Source organism: Myodes glareolus, chromosome 26 (assembly GCF_982192425.1).
Source record: "Myodes glareolus chromosome 26, mMyoGla1.1, whole genome shotgun sequence".
Taxonomy (NCBI): domain Eukaryota; kingdom Metazoa; phylum Chordata; class Mammalia; order Rodentia; family Cricetidae; genus Myodes; species Myodes glareolus.
The window spans coordinates 12,058,704-12,079,445 of record NC_142051.1 but is presented as its reverse complement, the minus strand read 5'-3'; the positions used below and the strand labels follow the sequence as shown (position 1 = coordinate 12,079,445).

At 42.4% G+C, this 20,742-nt stretch overlaps 1 pseudogene; it reads left to right on the top strand.

Annotated features, from left to right (window-relative positions):
- Nucleotides 1-12,643: 12,643 nt before the first annotated feature.
- On the top strand, nucleotides 12,644-17,342 carry LOC148117734 (retinol dehydrogenase 16-like; annotated as a pseudogene).
- Nucleotides 17,343-20,742: the final 3,400 nt, after the last annotated feature.

Genomic DNA, 20,742 nt, shown 5'->3' with positions numbered 1-20,742 from the left:
CAAACATTCAAGAAATCTGGGATACCAGAAAACCAAACCTAAGAATATGAATTTAAGAAGAAATAGAAGTACAATCCAAAAGCACAGAAAAGATATTTAACAAAGTCATAGAAGAAAACTTTCCCAAAATAAAGAAGGATATGACTATGAAGGTACAAGAAGCTTACAGAACTCCAAATAGACTGGATAAAAAAAGAAAGTCCCCTCACCATATAATAATAAAAACACTAAACATACAGAATAAAGAAAGAATACTAAGAGCTGTAGAGGAAAAGGCCAAGTAATATATGAAGGCAGACCTATCAGAATTACACCTGATTTCTCAATGGAAACTCTGAAAGCCAGAAGGTCCAGGGCAGATATGTTACAGACACTAAGAGACCACAGATGTCAGCCTAGACTACTATACCCAGCAAAGTTTTCAGTCACCATAGATGGAGAAAACAAGGAATTCCATGTCAAAATCAGATTTAAATGATATCCACACAATCTGCCCTACAGAAAGTACTAGAAGGGAAACTATAACCCAATGAAGTTTGCTGAACCCACAAATGCACGAGCAGCAGATACCCTAACACCTCACACCAGCAAAACCCAAAGAAGAGAAACACACAAATACTACCACCAGTAACAACAAAACCAAATGTAGCAGGAATTACTAATCATTGGTCATTAATATTTCTTAATATCAATGGACTCAATTCACCTATTTAAAGACACAGGCTACCCTGGTGGTGGTGGCACATGCCTTTAATTCAAGCACTCAGGAGGCAAAGGCAGGTGGATCTCTGTGAGTTCAAGGCCAGCCTGGCCTATGAGAGCTAGTTGTAGGACAGGTTCCAAAGCTACAGAGGAACTCTGTCTTGAAAAACAAAATAAAACAAAGACACAGGCTAACAGAATGGATACAAAACCAGAACCCACTCTTCTGCTACATACAAGAAAAACACCTCAACCTCAAAGACAGATATTACCTCAGAGTAAATGGTTGGGAAAGAGTTTCCAATCAATGGACCTAAGAAACAACTGGTGTAGCTATCCTAATATCTGACAAAATAGACTTCAAACTAAAATTAATCAAAGAGATGAAGAAAGACATTTAATATTCATCACAGGGAAAGTCATTCATGATGAAGTCTCAATTCTAACTATCTATGCCAATAATACAAGGAAACCCACATCTGTAATAAAACATCATAAAGCTTAAATCATACATTAAACCCACACACTAATAGTAGAAGACTTCAGCACCACAATCTCACCAAGTAACAAGTCTGCCAGACAGAAACCTAACATAGAAACAAGGGATTTAACAGATGTTATGACAAAAATGGACTTAACAGACATCTACAGAGAATTCCATCCAACTCCAAATAATATACCTTCTTCTCAGCACTGCATGGAACCTTCTCAATAATTGACCACACACTCAGTGACAACAAAAATCTCAACAGATAAAAAAAAAATTGAAATAACTCCCTGTATCTTATCAGATCACCTTGGCTTAAAGTTAGAATTCAACAACAAAACTAATTGCAGAAAGCCTACAAACTCATGGAAATTTTACAGTTCTCAACTGAATCATCACTGGGTCAAGAAAGGAAGGAAGGAAGACAGAAAGACAGACAGACAGACAGGCAGAAAGAAAGAAAGAAAGAAAGAAAGAAAGAAAGAAAGAAAGAAAGAAAGAAAGAAAGAAAGAAAGAAAGAAGAAAGAAAGAGAGAGAGAAAGAAAGAGAGAAAGAAAGAGATTAAAGAATTCCTAGAATCCAGTGAAAATGAAGGTACAACATACCCAAACCTATGGGACATTATAAAAGCAGTCTAAGAGGAAAGTTCATAGCACTAAGTATCTACATAAAGAACGTGGAGAAATCTCACACTCATAACTTAACAGTACACTTGAAAACTCTAGAACAAAGAGAAGCAGACTCACCCAGGAGGAGTAGTCAACAAGAAATAATCAACTTGAAGCTAAAATCAACAAAATAGAAACAAAGGGAACAATACAAAGAATCAATGAAGCAAAAAGTTGGTTCCTCAAGAAAATCAACAAGACAGACAAACCCTATCCAAACTATTCAAAGAGCAGAGACAAAATATCCAAATTAACAAAATCAGAAATAAAAAGGAAGATAGAACAACAGACATAGAGGAAATCCAGAGAATCACCAGGCTGTACTTTGAAAACTTGTTCTCCACAAAATTGGAAAATGTAAAAGAAAAGGACAACTTTCTTTAAGGTACCACACACCAAAATTAAATCAGGACCAGGTGGACAATTTAAATAGATTTATAATCCCTTAGGAAATAGAAACAGTCATCAAAAGTCTCACAACCAAAAAGAAAAGTCCAGGGCCAGATAGTTTCAGTGCAGAATTCGACCAGAATTTCAAAGAGCTAATATCAATACTCGTCAAATTGTTCCACTCACTAAAAACAGAAGGACATTGCCAAACTCTTTTTTCAAGGTTACAGTCATTCTGATACCCAAATCACTCAAAGACACAATAAAGAAGAGAATTGCAAACCAATCTTCTTCGTGAGTATTTTATTGCATTGAGTATTTTAATGAACAAAAATACTCAATAAAATAATGACAGAGAGAATCCAAGAACAGAACAGTATAAACAAAAAATTAAATCCCAGGCTGCATCCCAGAGATGTAGGGATGTTCAACATATGAAAATCTATCAATATAATCCACCATATAATTAAACTGAAAAAAAAAAAACATGATCATCTCATTAGATGTTGAAAAAGCCTTTTACAAAATCCAACACCCCTTCATGAAAAAGGTCTTGGAGAGATCAGGGATACCTAAACATGACAAAGGTAATATACAGAAAGCCAACAGCCTACATCAAATTAAAAAGAGAGAAGCTCAAAGCAATCCCACTAAAATCAGCAACAAGACAAGGTTTTCTACTGTCTCCATATCTATTTAAATATTGTACTCAAAGTTCTAGCTAGAGCAGTAAGTCAACAAAAAGTGATCAAGGAGAGACTAATTGGAAAAGACTAAACTGGCTCTATTTACTGATGATATGATAGTTTACATGAGTGACCCCAAGAATCCATCCTGGGAGCTCCTACAGCTGAAAACACCTTCAGTAATATGGCAGAATACAACAAACGCAAAATAAAGAAACACCACTAGCCCTTCTATATACAAATCATAAATGGGCTGAGAAAGATATCAGAGAAACATCAACCTTTTCAAAAGCCACAAATAACATAAAATATCTTGGGGTAACTTTAATTAAACAAGTAAAAGACCTGTGTGACAAGAACTTTAAGTCTTCAAAGAAAGAAATTAAAGGAGAAATCAGAAGATGGAAAGATCTCCCATGCTCTTGGGTAGGTGGGATCAACATAATAAAAACGACAATCTTACCAATAGCGATCTACACATTCAATGCAATGCAATCAAAATTCCAACACAACTCTGCACAAACCTCGAAAAAACAATTCTCAGCTGCATATGGAAAAATAAAAATCCCAGGATAGCCAAAACAATCCGGTACAATAAAGGAGCTTCCAGAGGCATCACCATCCTTGTCTTCAAGCTCTACTATAGAGCTACAATAATAAAACAGCTTCGTATTGGCATAAAAACAGACACATGGATCAATGGAATCTGATTGAAGACCCTCATATTAATCCATACACCAATAAACACCTGATTTTTGACAAAGAAGACAAAATTGTACAATGGAAAAAAAAGCATCTTCAACAAATGGTGCTGGCATAACTGGATGTCGCCATAGAGAAGAATGAAAATAGATCCACATATATTCCCATGCATAAAACTCAAGTCCAAATGTGTCAACAATCTCAACATAAATTCAGTTACATTGAACCTGATAGAAGAGAAAGTGGGAAGTAGCCTTGAAAGCATGGACACAGGCACTGAAAGCAACAATAAATGGTATCTCCTGAAACCAAGAAGTTTATATATGACATATGGCAAAAATATGGTCAATAAGACAAAAGGGCAGTCTACAGAATGAGAAAAGAAATTCACCAACCCCACATCTGACAGAAGGCTGATCTCCAAAATATAAAAAGAATTCAAGAAACTAAACACCTAAATACCAAATAACCCAATTTAAAAAATAGGGTACAGCCATTCTAAACAGAGGAAACTCAAATGACCAAAAGATATTTAAGGAAATGTTCAACATCCTTAGCTATCAGGGAAATGTAAATCAAAACAACTCTAAGATAGCCCTTACACCTAACAGAATGACTAAGATATAAAACTCTGATGAGAGCTTATGCTAGAGAGGACGTGAAGTAAGGGGAACACTCGTCCATTGCTGGTAGGAGTGAAAACTGGTACAGCCACTTTGGAAATCAGTATGGCAATTTCTCAGAAAATTTGGAATCAGCCTACCTCAAGACTCCCCGGGTTGCATAGATTCAGTCAGACATGAGCTTAGCCATCTTGAGTTGTAAACTTCACAACTGTCACTGACCGACCTGAGCCAGGATTTCTTGCTTAATTTCCCAGCAAGCCTTACTCAGAAGCTCTGGAGTTGTGTGGTGTAGATGTAATCAGTAGGAACAATGAATAACCAGACCAGTCCAACAACAAGCTATATCTTAATAAATGAAAAAGGGGGAAACTAATGCTATCAGAGTGAGAAGTCCCAGATCTGAAATGATCCGCGAGCACAGAGGAGAGAGAGAGAGAGAGAGAGAGAGAGAGAGAGAGAGAGAGAGCACCTGGATCTCCAGGTTTTCTTCCCTGGGGACCAGGTCACCACGCCCCAATTCACTGTGATTGGTTAACAGAATTTCTCCATCATCTCCCCCCTTTGTCTAAACAAGATCAATTCAAACCCAATACAACTATATACAATAGGAACAGATACCAAATAGAAAATTACAAATAATAAACTGTATTAAGCAAGAAACGCACAACAAAAGTTTTACTAAGCATTCTATTTCAAGGAGTCTAAATAATGTATTGAAATTAAGCTTAGCTAAATCATGAGGAGGGTAACTACAATTATCTAATCTTCAACTCCATCAAAGATCTGAGAAGGGAAGTAATATTACTTGAGTAAACAAGAAGTACAATCAAGAAACTTCCAAAATGTGCAACAAATGACAGAGACAACTGACTACCTGGGCAATCACCCAAAGTCTCATTTGTAATGTTGAGGGAACCAACTTTGGCCAAGGCCTAATGTAACTGACAGACCATTTTCAAAGGCAAGAAACTTTTCAGAACTATCTTACCCTGTCTTGGCAGGGTATGAAAGTCCTGTTTTATCCATTTACAGATACTCTGCATCACTGTCAGTGGTCGAGGTATGGGCATTTCTTTGCCCAAAGGCCAGTTCTGCCAAGGAGAAAGGCTCCAGGTAGACTGTCTTTGGTGCTCAACATTCTCTCAGGAGTAAATCGGTGTGGCCAGGGGTGATTGTGTCTCATTACCATGGAACTGTAGGTTAGAGTAAAGGCCATTTTCCACAGCTCTTTGAAGAGGTTGAAGATTATACTATCTATACTGAATATAATCTCTATGTATCTAAAGAACCTGATTAGCCTAAATATAAATGTGGGCATGTTTGTAGGGTTTTTGTCTTGACTTCTAATTGATGGGCCAGTCCACTGTGGGAGTTGACACCCTGGGCAGGTGGTCCTGGGTTGTGGAAGAGAGTCACATGCCCAGCCATGGAGGGCAAGACAGGAAGCAGTGTTCCTCCATGGTGCCTGTTTCCATTTCCTCTAGGTTCCTGCTCTGGGTTCCATCCTGCCACGAAAGCCAGATAAACCCTTTCTCCTTCTCAAATGCTTAGCATTTCATCACACACAGAAATACAAACCAGGATCTGGCTTGGTACCAGAGAGTGGGTGTTACTCTGATGGTCTTGCATACGTGAATGTTGGTGTAGATTGTGGAAGGATTTTGGGGATTTGAGCTGCAGAGGCTTTTGAAAACTGGGAGCTGTTCTCTGGGAGGCTGAAGAGAAGAATGAAGGGTGAAGTTGCTGCCTTTTTCCAAATTCTAGTTCTGGGTTCTTTATCAAAAACTAGGTTTGAATTTATGTCTGGGTCTTTGATTTGATTCCGTTGATCAGCACATCTGTTTCTATGCCAACACCATGCAGTTTCTATGACTATACTCTGTAGAAGAGCTTGAAATCAGGGATGATGAAACCTTCAGAAGTTCCTTTATTGTATAAGATTATTTTAGTTACCCTGCAGTTTTGGTTTTGTGTTTTGTGTTTTTGTTTTTGTTGTTTTTTTTCTTTTTCATTTTGTTTTCTGCTTTTCCAAACAAAGTTGGGAATTGTTCTTTCCAGGTCTGGAAAGATTTGTGTTGGAATTTTGATGAGAACGGCATTGACTCTATAGATTGCTTTTGCAAAATGACCACTTTTTCTCTATTAAAACTACCAATTTATAAGCATGGAGGCTCTTTCCATCTTCTGATATCTTCTTCAATTTCTTTCTTCAAAGACTCAAAGTTATTGTTATACAGTTCTTTTGCTTGCTTGGCTAGAGTTACCCCAAGATATTTTATATTATCTATAACTATTGCAAAGGGTGGTGCTTCCCTGATTTCTTTCTCAGCTCACTTTTATTAATTGTAGATGGGAGGGCTTATGCTGCTTTGTTGTTTTGGGGTGTTTTGGGGGTGGTTGAGCTAATCTTGTATCAAGCTACCATACTGAAGGTGTATGAGTTTCATGGTAGAATTTTTGGAGTTGTTTATATGTTGTATCATATAATCTGAGAAAAACAATACTTTAAGTTCTTCCTTTACAATAACCCAGAGACCTAGGACAGAACCAAAAACGACCTGGAAAACAAACAAACAAGAACACAGTGGGTGAAATGATTTCTAGTGTTACTCTGCTATACTCATAGACAGGAGCTCCTCCAAGGGTGTGGCTTGTGAACGTGGACCACTTATGGGCTACTTCCTTCCATTTACACGTTGCTCAGTCAAATCATGATGCCCTTCTTAAATCATAGATCTGTGCTTGGTGTTGTCAATTCCCCTAGTGAGGCCCAGTGTTGGGGGCAGCAACTTCTATCCTCATGTGTAGGTAGGGTTTGTTGTTGAGACAAGCTCCCTAATAAACATGGTGGAAACATATTATTAATTATAAATACCTGGTCTACAACTTAGGCTTGTTACTAACTAGCTCTTACATCTTAAATGAACACATATTTCTTATCGACATTGGATCATGAGGTGCTACCTTTTTTCAGCACTGTGAGTTCATCTTGTTTCTCTCTGTGTCCTTGCAGCTCTGCCCTTCCTCATTCCTGAGCTCTCTTTTCCCTGTCCCCAGGTCCCACATAACCTCTTCCTGCCTAGATATTGTCCATTAGCTCTTTATTAAAGCAATGAGAGTAACACATTTTCACAATGTACAAAAAGACTATTCCAAAGCTCTCATATTTCTCTGATACTCCAAAGAAAAAGGTCTAAGATTGGTCCAGCCCTCATGATAAGCTTCCTCACAATCTACAGTCCTTAAAGGCAAGAAATGCTATTGTTTTTTTCTAAAATGTGATTTGTGTGTGAATGTAACATAAGGGTCAGCTTGTTGGGGTTTCTGTCCCGCCCGTTACCCTACAGCCAGCAAGTCTCAAAGAAAATCACACATTGTCTACATTAGATGATAAACTGATTGGCCCATTAGCTCAGTCTTCTTATTAGCTCTTGTAGCTTATCTTAACCCATTGTTCTTATCTATGCTAGCCACACAGCTCGGTACCTTTCACAGCTGGACAGGTTACATCTTGCTTCTTGGTGGTCTGGGCAGGAATGGACTGCGGAGGAAGCTTCCTGCTTCCCAGAATACTCCTGTTCTCATTGCCCCACCTCTACTTCCTGTCTGATTGACCCACCTATACTTCCTGCCTGGCCAACCAGTGTTTATTTAAAACATGATTGACAGAATACAGACAATTCTCCCGCACCATGTGAAGGTGTTTGTGAGTGTGTATACACATATATATTCAAACGTATGTAGAGAGAGTTGTAAATCCAGGAGATCTCATATTTATACTTGCCTTTCACTCACAACAATCCTCCTGGCTCAGCTTTGCAGAATACTAACATTGCAGGAGTGACTCATCGTGCCCTGGTCCTGCTTTCCCTACAAGGAAAACTTGGGATGATCTGAATGAACCACACAGGAGCTTTTGGAGACTCTGAACTCCTTCACATACTGGTCATCCTGTCTCTTCACTGCTCTGATGCTGAAACCAATGCTCATTGTTAGTTTGATGAGGAATTACTTGAAACATTACATGCCAAACTATTATCATGGGTAATATTCCCATTTGTATGTATCAATCAAACATAAAATAACAGCATGTCTAGGGTGTGCTTTCAAAATCTAGCATGGGAGACACCGAACCAATATAAAGAGGAGGAAGCCCTGAGTGGGAGTGTACTGTAGATCAGGGCACCAAAATGACAAGGACCAAGGCTTCAGACTCAAAGAAAATTGGCTCAACTTCAGAACTGGCAAAGTTGTCTTCCTCTACTGTTGTGGGACAATGGTTTTACCCTGTAAAGATTTGTTTCTTCTACTTATTTAATAAAATGCCAGGCAGGAAGTATAGGCAGGGCAACCAGGCAGGAAGTAGAGGCAGGCCAATGAGAACAAGAGAATTCTGGGAATAGGAAAGAGTCAGTCTGCAGTTATCACCCAGACCCAGAGGAAGTCAGACACAGAGCAAGCAAGATGTGACTGCCTCTGCGAAAAAGGTACCAAGCCACGTGGCTAACACAGACAAGAATTATGGGCTAATATAAGTTATAAGAGTTAATAAGAAGCCTGAGCTAATAGGCCAATCAATTTATAATTAATGTAGACCTATGTGTGTTTACTTGGGACCAACGGCTGTGGGATCTGGTGGGATGGAAATCTCGGTCAATACTCTACTTCAAGTTCGTGTGTTTATGGATGCTGGGTCACTCTGGAGAAAACTTGCAACATTGGGGATGTTCACAGCGTGAGACTGTTGCCTTCAGATTTCCTATAGGGAATAGCCAAACCCTCCACTATGCGGTTTATAGTAAACATGCAGAGGCTGCAGATTGCAGTGGAAGCAGCTGAGGCTCCATCAGAGCACACACAAGCCACTAATGCAAGTTTGTCTGTCCATGTGTCTGTGTGTCTATTTCTTCATTTCCTCACTGCCCCGTAAAGGCCCTTTGGGGTCAGACCTAAAAGATGTGCTGAAGCAAGGCTAGAGATTGAGAAGGTCGTGATGCACCTGGGTGACAAAGTGACATCCTGTCTCAAACTTACTATTTAAAAACAAAAAAGTTTAGACACAGGGAGAGCAGGTAAGAGCACTTGCTTCTACTCTCCCAAGCTCTGTGGCAGTTTCTCAGAAAATTGGGAGTCAACCTACCTGAGGATCCAGCAATACCACTTTTGGGAATATAACCTAGAGATGCTCAATCATACTACAAAAGCATTTGTTCAGCTATGTTCATAGCAGCATTATTTGTAATAGCCAGAACTTGGAAACAACCTAGAAGCCCCTCAATGGAAGAATGGATAAAGAAAGTGTGGAATATATATACATTAGAGTACTACTCAGCAGTAAAAAAACAATGACATCTTGAATTTTGCATACAAATGGATGGAAATAGAAAACACTATCCTGAATGAGATAACCCAGACTCGTAAAGATGAATATGGTAGGGACTCACTCATTAGTGCATTCTAGCCATAAACAAAGGACATTGAGCCTATAGTTTATCATTCCGGAGAAGCTAAGTAATAAGGTGAACCCAAAGAAAAACATATATAGATCCTCCTGGAAATTGGAAGTAGACAAGATCGCCAGGCAAAAGTTGGGAGCATAAGTATTGGTTGGGGTGAGGGGAAAGGGAGGGGGATAGAGAGGGGAGAAAGGGGGGTTGGGGAGAGGTTGGGGGAGTGGTATGGTTGAGATGAAGGAAGGATGGATATGGGAGCAGGGAAGAAGATATCTTAATTATGGGAGGCATTATGAGGTTGACAAGAGGCTTGGCTCTAGAGGAGTTCCCAGGTGTCCACAGGAATGTCCCAGCTAGTATGCTGGGCAATGGAGAGAGCGTGCCTGAACTGGCATGTCCCGTACTCAGACTGATTACTATCTGAAATATCACCTTAGAACCTTCATTTGGCAAGAGATGGAGATAGAGACAGAGACCCACATTGGAGCACTGGACTGAGCTCCCAAGGTCCAGTTGAAGAGCAGAAGGAGAGAGACTATGGCAACAAGTCAGTAGGCTTCATTCCTCCGTGGTCTCTGCATGAGCTCCTGCCCTGCCCTCTGTAGTGATGAACTGTATTGTGGGGGTCTAAACCACAACAAATTCCTTCCTCCTCAAGGTTCTTTTTGTCTTTTTATGTTATTACAAGAGTAGAAACTCTAACGAAGACGTTGACCAGACAGGGATGCTCCAGGATTGGAGACTAGAGAGCAGTGTGATGGCATCCAGAGCTGATTACCAGGGAAAGTTGAGAAGAGTGTTAAAGGACCAGACATGAGGTGCTGTGGTCCTAACAGAGAAAGGCATACAGAGGCAGTCCTCAGAGAAGACTCTGTGTTGGAGGACTTGACACAGAAGCAGCTCCTTCAGAGCAAAAGGCCAGTTTGAGCTCTTAAAGGTCAGGCCAGAAAGTGGTACAAGAAACGGATACAGGAAACACGGCTTCACATCTGGTAGAAGGTGCCTAGTTTACTTTGAGTTGGAAAGAGAGAGTCAGTGGGGCACATCTCTAGAGCCAGGAACCAGATGCAAACTCACACACTACTCTAGAGGTTCCGAGTATGGCTTGCTGGGAAATTAAGCAAGAAATCCTGTCTCAGTTCAGTCAGGGGCAGCTTTGGAGGTTACAACTCAAGATGGCTCTGCTCATGTGTGCTTGAATCCGTGAAGGTAGGAGAGGGGCCTTTAGTGGAAAAGTCATTTCCTCTCCAATCATGCTGGGACTTAGGTATCTGGGGTCTCGAGCGCCATCACCTTGTTTTTCTGTGAGGTCAGCCTTCCTGTTTGTAGCTGACCCCCACTTTTTCCCAGTCAGGTGCTGTAAAGGAAGACACCAGCTCACCCTGTTCTCTCCTCAGCCTCCCCTATAATCCTAGAGACAAGAAGAGTAATGGGATCTCTAAGAGTCCAGCTCTTAAGAAATCCCTCTCCGGGTTCAATAAGAGACACCACAATAAGGAAAAGTGGCTGAAGTCTGGGGGTGAGAAATCGACTCACTATAGGGTTTGTCTAGCCACGTTTCTTTCTCATTTTTCTCTCTTCCTCCCCTATTACAAACATTCCCAGTCATATGTACTCTTATAACCAGCAATTGTCCAGCCCTACCAGGTTAGTTGCAAAAGAAACTAGATCATCAGGGAATTCTAGACGGGAAGGCTGATGCTACAGCTTCAGTGGTAGCAAGCATTAAAACGGTTTATTTTCAGAGCACCGCTTTTTCCCTTCCCAGCAGATATAGAATTCAGTAACTGAGCAACCTACATGAACAGTCAGGGAGAAGCCATGGCTCTTGGTCAGAGAGCAGAGACACCAGACTGTGTCATTCCTATGGGCTATGGGGCAGGACTACACACCTTTAGCTGTAAGTGTTAGAGACCAAGGGGAGAGCCAGGCCTCTATCTGTTCCGGACTACACTGTTATCATCTGTTCTGGCTGTGGGGTAAAGCCAGAGCAGTAGCAGGAACAAGTACTAATTCTATATCCTTGGGTATCTGTGAATATCTTAAATGGAATTCTCTTCTCTGAACCCTAAACACTGACCAAATGCCTGCTCATAAAGAGAACTGTAGGAAGGCAGTACTCTGCGTTTACTTAGAAGAGAGGAACATAGGCCTGACAGGAGGAAACTGTTTTCACATGTAGTCCAAAGGCATAGGAAACAGTTCTGAACTGTGAGAATTAATTCACGACTATGTAACAGAAAGGGAGTCAGCAACAGTGAAAACCCACAGCAAAAGACAGCCACTTTATTCACAAAGCAATAATGCCAAATAGTCATGCCTTTGGATTAACCTTCACCAGAATCCTGGTTCTGATAAGTTGTTCGTGAAAAGATGGCTGAATAATTACTGTATAATGTTGTGGCTTGTATCAGGAGAGCAACTTTGTTTTCTGAAGAGAGATTCTGGCTGAGGACCCTGAGGAGGAGACCTGAGCTTGGAGCCAGATATCCTTGTAAACATGGCCTGAGTCCAAGAGGAGATGGGCCACAGCACCGAACTATGATCACAAATCCTGTGTTTGTGGAGGTGGAGTGCAAGATACAGAACACAAGGTGAAACAGGGCTTGAATATGGTCGGCATCTGTAAGGAAACATGTGTTTTTTCCCACGTGATAAAAGAAGCAAAGATCATAAGAGAACGGAGGTGTGTTACTGAATAGACAATGGTGTTTTCTTTGACAACAAATAAGAGAATGCCAAAAGCTATTATACATCATATGAGGAAACAGGTGAAAGAGCAGAGAAGTGAAGCAAGAATAAATATTGAAGACAGACTGTGGACAGAGAACAAAGTCTGTACTCCTTGTTAAAAGCCTGCATTTCTCTGTGTCTCTGAGTTCTCTGTGCCTACTTCATCCTTTGGGAATAGAGGCCAGGATCACTCTCTGTACCTGTCCTTTGAAAGCCATGTGGCTCTACCTGGTGGCTCTAGTGGGCCTGTGGACCCTCCTGCGCTTGTTCAGGGAGAAGCACGTGGTGAGCCATCTCCAAGACAAGCATGTCTTCATCACGGGCTGTGACTCGGGCTTTGGGAACCTGCTGGCCAGATAGCTGGACAAGAGACATGAGGGTACTGGCTTCATGTCTGATGAAGAAGGGAGTCAAGGAACTGAGGAGGAAGACATCAGACAGGCTGGTGAAAGTGATTCTTGATGTCACTAAGACAGAGAGTATTGTGGCAGCCACTCAGACCGTGATGGAGTATGTTGGGAACAGAGGTACCATTGAGATCCCTGTCTCTGTCTGGTAGTTGTTGGCTGCACAAAGGGAATGCCTGCTTTGCCCACAGAGATTCCCGATGTGGGTGGGGGTGGAATTGAAGTGACTACAGACTCTGGCCCTCCCCAGCATGTCAGCCCTTCCTCTTACTCCTACACCCAGTCCTTCAAGCTCTCTACTCTTGGTCAGCTGGTGCCCTGTGTGATTCCACATCCTCATTCCTGTCTATCTTCTTCTGCCACTGTTTGGAGGGAGACTGGACTCTTGGCTGCTGAGTGCCACATTAGAGAGAGTGAGAGAGGAGGGCTGGTCCCTGGCTCAGTGTGAAGCTGACTGGTCCTGTGACAGATGCTTCTCCTCTCTCAGTACTGGAACCTGGTCTCCCCTTCCACCTGGGATTCCTTATGGAAGTCAAAGTCACTGCCATGATTAAGTGCACACCCACATTTAGGAAAGAAAGACTAGGAAGGGGTCTCTCTCTCTCTCTCTCTCTCTCTCTCTCTCTCTCTCTCTCTCTCTCTCGTACACACACACAGCTGCGCTTATTCTTTCTCCCATTCATTCTCTCCACTTTGTAATAGTATGAAAACAATTAATTAAATAAAAAATATATTGAAAATATGCTTTTCTTTCTAAACACCAGAGCATCTCAATCCACAATAAGCATACAGTTCATCATGCAGTGGACTGAAAGAAGTAACACTTTGAGCTGTATAGATTAATATTTATTTTATCACTTGAAGATCATTTAGTAAAATAGATATCATTCAATTAAAATAGTTTGTCCCATTACCGAGTCCTGCCCTTCTCACCAGGCCTTGGAATTGTTTGGTGCTGCTGTGCTTATTTGGCTTGAGTTTTCAGTCAGGTCTTGCTATGGACCAGGCCGGGATCTGATGTTCTTCTTCCTCAGTCTCCTCTGTGACAAGAGTTCAGTCCAGTGCCACCAAGCCCGGCTTGTTTCTTGTATTCATATTTATACTCACGCCCTCCGTGCTGGCCAACTTCTACTCAGTTCAGAGTCTGCCAGCACTTGAATTTTAGGATCCTAGGAATAAAATACATTTCCATGCTTCACTAATTCTTTACACGCGTTACAGGTTTTCTCTTTTGACAACTTTCAGATTTTCCAATGTTCCTGCCACCCAGGTTCATATTCTTTTTTTCTCTTTCCCTCAAAAATAAAAACAACAACAAAATAAAATCCCGAGATGAAAGTCAAAGCAAATAAACATAAAAGCAAGAAGATAAAAAAAACTGCAGAAGAAATCCTTATGAGCCCCTCCTTCAAACACTAATACTTGGAGTTTGGTTTGTGTGAGCTGACCGACTCTCGGGCGTGCAGCTCCAGTAAGGAGAAAGTGCATTCCCTGCGGCAGCAGGGATCAGCTGCAAATAGCCCCTTGGGGGGAGGTGAGACCATATGTCCACTCCCCTGCTCACTGTCTGGAACCTGCAGGTCTCGTGAGCCTGCCACAACCTCTGTGAGCATATTTGTGTGACGGTTCCCTTGTGTCTGGAAGACAGTTGATTGGAATCATCCATCACCTGTGCCTCTGAAAATCTCCCACCGTCTTTCTGCACAGACCCTGCGCCTTGAGGGAGGGCTTTGACGAAGATGCCCCTTTAGGACTGAGTGTTGCGAGTCTCTCGCTTTCTGCACTTTGTCCCGCTGTGCATGCCTGGGCTGACTCTCATTTAGGGGAAGGCAAATGTTTTCTGATGAGGGCTGTATAGGCCCTGGTCTATGAGTGCAGTGATCTGCATGAAGGGTCATCATACTGTGTGTTCCTGCAGCAGAATGATGTTACTAAGTTTTCTCCTAGGCCCATGACCTGTCCATTAGACTCAGGTTTGTGAGTCCTGTAGGCGAATCAGGCATGGGTTTCATCTCAGAGTGGACCATAAGTCTAATACAAAGTGATTCTTTACTCCAATGTCATGGGTGCCTCTATTGCAGTAGTATTTGTCCAGGCAGATCACTATGTAGGTCACAGGGTTGCTAGCTGGGTGAGCCTGCTGATTGCCTTTCTCCTCGGGGTGTGTGCAGAGTGTCTTCTAGGACCTCAAATGCTAATCAGTAGGGGTGAATCATTTAGTTGGGCATCTGCTCAACTCCTGCTAGCTCGATGGCATAAGTAAGTATCGTCTTCAGCGACATGGTTACTGTCAGGCAGTGGGGAAGAGCAAGAAGCCTTGGCAATAGCCTGTGATGTGGGTTGGAAGTGGGGCTCCGTGGATCTCTTTGGACCAATGATTCAACAGAATGTATCCCGTTCCTGGCACTGGAGTTTATTGAGTGGCATAGACATCTTGGTTAGGTATCATCTCTCCATTGTATGGTGTACCAATTTAAATACCTTGCATACATTCATGCATTTTAGGACGTTTCTACAGAAGTAGATTTTGATATGGCTTCTCAAAACAAAACAGGATAAAATCTTGATGCCAAAGTGGGATATGACATATTGATCAATTTTTTTTTTAATCAGCAAAGGCTGTGCTTAGTCGCAGTCACGCAGTCTCCAGAGCACCCTGCACAGCTAGTGATCATTTAGATGTGGTGTTAGTTGGAAGCCTTGCTGATTGGTTACTTGACCATCCAGGATCTAAAGACCAGAGGGGATGAGGAAGGGCAGCCTCTGGCAGAGGTGGAAGAAATGACGCCATTTTCTGTGGTTGAGAGGGGAGGCTCAGTGCTGTTGGTGATCAGCGAGCCTTGTCACCTCCCTTGTCCTGTCTCTGGGTTTTGCAAGCATCTGAGGAGAGCTGCTCAATCTTGATGCTGGGCCCTGCAAGGCCCAGCTTCATCAGAGCCCTGAACACAAACCCTCCTCCAATCAATTCTTCCTTTGTTTGTTTCTTGTAGCAAGTGGTTCCCAGCTGCTTAGCCCCGAAATTCACACAGAAACTGTAATAATTAAATCACTGCTTGACTCATTAGCTCTAGCTTCTTATTGGCTAACTCTTATATTAACCCATTCCTATTAATCTGTATATCACAATGTGGCTGTGGCTTACCAGGTAAAGTTCCCAGCATCTATCTCCGGAGGCGCCATGGCTTCTCTGAGACTCCACCCTTCTTTATCCCAGCATTCAGTTTAGTTTTCCCTGCCTACCTAAATTCTGCCCTACCAACAAGCCCAAAGCCGCTTCTTTATTCATTAATGGTAATCACAGTATACATACAGAGAAGAATCCCACATCACTTTCTTAACCAAATCTTACCTAGACATCAACTTTGTCCTTTCTTTTTTTTTTTTTCTCTTTGTATTCTTCTCGGTTTCCACTCTCCCCAATCCTTCCTCATTACTGCTTCTATTTGACATTTGAAGGAAAAGGCCACAGTGTGTCTCGGTTAGAATTCTACATCTGTAGAGGGAGCCCATGACCACGGTAATACCTATAAGGGAAGGCATTTAATTGGGGATGGCTTACAGTTTCAGATGCTTAGTTCATTATCAGAACGCTGGACAGCCAGGCAGGCACAGTGTGGGAGAATGAGCTGAGGGTTCTACATCCAGATCAGCTCTCCATGAATCCATCCAGGCAGCAGGAAGATTGAGACTCTGATCTGGCTTGTTCTTTTCAAACCCCTCATCCCAACCCCAGTGACACACTTCCTCCAGCAAGGCCACGCGTACTGCAACAAGGCCACACCTCCACATACTTCCCAGGTAGTGCTGAACAAACTTTCAAATCAATGAGCCTGTGTGTGGGTCACATTCCTGCCTAAACCACCACAAGTGAAAGACTAAAATATCTTCAAGGATGGGAATAATATGTAAAACACAAGCATAGTTTTGTGTTTTCCAGGTGAAAGGTGGCACACCATGTCTTCAACATGCATTATTAAAACTAGAGAAGTGATTCTTGTCTTTTCCCAGGCAGCAAGCTGGGCCCTAAAGGGTTCAAGGAAATAAGGTATCTGTGCTGTGTCCCTAGAGCCTCAGGGATGGTTCCCAGGCACTGATGACACCATGCTGTTCTTCATTGTGTCCTAGTCTCCAGTAAGCACATGTCTAAGCTGTCTTATCTTGTTCAGTGTGCATTTCATCCGTAACGATACCTGTGCTGTATGACTCTCTTCCCACTGTCCCTAGGACTCTGGGGCCAGGTCAACAATCCTGGCATCTCCATCCCCTCCGGTCCCAATGAGTAGAAGAACAAGGGCAATTTTGCAAAGATACTGGATATGAATATGTTGGGCATGATCAAGGTGACTCTGAGCATGCTGTCCTTAGTGAGGAAGGCAAAGGGCCAAGTGGTCAAAGATTTCAGCATCTTAGGTCGAATATTTATGTATGGTGGTGGTTACTGCATCTCCAAGTATGGTGTAGAGGCCTTCTTGGATTCCCTCAGCTAATGACAGGGATGTGGGTATCTGAGAAAATCATTGGAATAGGGTTTTATTTAGTCAAGACCATTAGGAAGCCATCATGAAGAAGACACACTCTGCTTTTGGGGTTCTATAACTGTCTCCTGGTTGGAGGTAGGTGATCATTCTCCAGAAACACAATTCCATATCTCCAGCGAAGGCAGGGCTGAGACAGGAGTTATTTATATATTTGATTTATTTTTGTCAAGGTCTATGTAATCTTGACTTTGCAGTCAATTCACTATGTAGCCGGCAATTCACTATGTAGACCAGGCTGGCCTCAAACTCATGCAGACCTATCTCCTGAGGACTGGTATTCAAGGACCCTGTCAAGATGAGAGTTGTGTGCCAGCATCCTGCCGAGTTCAGTTAATAGTGTCCTGCTTAGAGTTGGTGACATGGCTCAGTGGCTAAAAGCACTGGTTTCTCTTCTAGAGGATCCAGGTTCAATTCCCAGGACATACATGGCAGCTCACAACTGTCTATGACTCCAAGATCTGACCCCTTCCACAGACACATGCAGGAAAAACACCAATGCACATAAAAATGTAATATCCTGCTGTGGCCAAAGGCACACAAAGGGAATATTTTTGAGGCATAGTCAGACATATGATATTTTGGGAAGAGTCAGACTCTTGACCTTTAATGATGGTCAACTTGAAGATGTTATTGATGTGAGCTGAGCATTTCATTCAGGTCATATCGTAGTTTCTAGACTCTTGTTACAGTCTGTGGTCACCTCATTATAGAATCGCAAGAAGGCTTTCCCCCGGATCTTAAAAACTCTGACAACTGAGAAACTGAAAGAGGAGAGAGAGAGAGACTGTGGCCATCCTTGCAGTGAGCAGAGCAGTTATCAGACTTAGGATCCTAGAGCAAGAAGCCAAGCAGAAACTGAGCAGCCTGGTGAGGAGGTCTGTTGGGGAAAGTGGTCAGTCTTAGGCTCTGTGTGTCCACTGAATGTGCTGCTGTCTGCTACTCGACAAAAGGATAAGTCATATGATACAGGCAGGAGGCTGAGTGGGTGGGCACATGCAGGCATGTAGGGAGCATGAGAACCACAGACAAGCATGTACTTCATGATCTTCACGAGGCAATTGGGAAGAGAGTGAATCAGGGGAGCCATGTGTGCCATGCAGCCTGTCAGTTGTAGAGAATGGGGGGATGGTAAATGTGAGAGGCACTAAGAAAGCGGCCGGAGAGTGATTCCAGGAAGATGCCTGCAGGAACCATGGCCCAGCTGGACTGAGACGGGTTTAGGGAAGGTTCAAACCTAAGAGTGAGGAGGAGGTGACTTGGGCAAGGGTAACCCTTTACACCTGGATTGTATAGACAGGTGTTACCTGGAGTCTAGTTTTATGCCAGAGAGCTATATGCACCAAATACTTAGGGTGACATTTAAAGTGCAGAGGCATTGCCCTCACCATGAGTTTCATCCCCATCTGGAAGACAACACCTGTCTGAAGCTTGCAGTCTCTCCTCACCACAGGCTCAAGTTGTCATGTGACTGTACTCTGATTCTTAGTGACCTCACAGCAACTGAGGTATCTCAGAAGCTCTGCCCCCAGGAGACTAGAAGCAGATGGCCAAAGTTTGCCTGTCATGAGGGGACTACCTATTGTAGAAAGCTGAGTTTGTACAACCATGTCAGGCCACAGCTGAGAGAAACAGGGCTCAACAAGTTCCTATTTCTTATGAAATTCTTGTTGCTGAGGGATCTTATATAGGAACAGAACAGCAGCTAAACTATGATATGGCAGCACATGCCCAAATTAATGCAGCTACCAAAAAGGCCTGGAATAGACTTCTATCTCTAAAGAGCAGACTGAGGAATTGTCCAGTATAAGGCAGGGACTAGATGAACTGTTTCAAGACTTTGTCTCCAGACTGATGCAGACATCAAACAGGTTGATTGCAGATACAGAAGCAGGACTATAGATAGTTAAACAGCTACCCTTTGAGAATGCTGATGCTATACGTAAAGCTGCTTGATGGCCTTTTAGAAAGAAAAGTAGCATTACTGATTGTATTCGGATTTGTTCAGATATTGACCACTTGTATACTCAGGAACTGATCATAGCTGCAGCTTTACAGAGAAAGACAGTTAATGATGTTCCCTCCCAACAAAGAAATCAAGGCCCAGGAACAGTGAGATGCACTGGGTCTCCTGGAAGCTGCTGTGGGTGTGGTCTTATGGGGCATCACATCAGGCAATGTCCTGATAGGAGAGTGAGCCTGAGGGCAGAGAAGAACCAGGACTGAGCAAGAGAAGCAGGAGAGAGAAACATTGGACTGGCAAGCACAGGCCAAAGAGAAATGACCAAGGGAACACCCTTTTAGGAAATAGACAGAAGGGCAAGCCTCAGGTCCCTAGACACATTTTGGGAGTAACCCAGCAACCTATTCTCCCACAAGAAAACACATTCAGGTCCTTTGCAGGGCACCCCCATGCAGCAGAGGACTTGATCTCAGCTCTTCCATATACACAGTTCTGACTCCCAAAATGGGGATGCAAGCTCTCCCCACTGGGGTTTCTTAGAGGGCACGATAGGGCTACTGTTGTGAAGATGTAGCATCACTATGCAAGGGATCCTTGTTGCCGCTGGAGTCATTGACACTGGTTATGAAGTAGAAATCAAGGTTATGACTCATTTTCTGTGATAAACACAAGCCAGAGGCTTTCACAATTAATTTGACTTCCCATTGTGCAAACCAAAAATCCAAGAGAGATAAGAGAGGAACTGTGAGATTTGGACCATTTGACACCTATTGGCTACAAGTCAAAGTTCCACAGTAGCCAGAACTCACTTTGTTTACAGATGAAAAAAAGGTTTCCTGGTCTTCGGGATACCGATGTGGATATTTCTGTTAAAACTGTGAGTCAATGGCCTCAAAACAGCCAAAAAAGGAGACTGTTCCAAAGCTACAAGGAATTGGTCATACTCAAAATCCTGAGCAAAGTAGTAATGAGTTTACTGAAAGGATGGAAAGGGTCATGAAGGAACTTTTCAGTCATACATTGTTCCTCATTTACCTGTAATTTATAGGAGTGACTTATGGTCCATATAAGGGTATATTTATATTCCCCCAACAGTTATTGCTAATCAAATGTTTCAGCAAGGATTGTTACCCGATCAGGGTCTAGGCAGGGAAAATAAGGGAAGAATCAATCCTATCACACCTAGCGAAAGGTTTCCCAAGGTAGCATTACGATATTTTTAGGAGAGGCCACTGAGAAACCTGAACTCCAAGCAGGTAATCCATTTGTCTGGAAAAGTAACAAGCCTGTATGGGTAAATCAGTGGCCTCTAATAGAAGAAAACTTACAAGCTGCCCAACAGCTAGTGCCAGAATAGCTGGGTAAATGTACATTATACCATCAAATCCC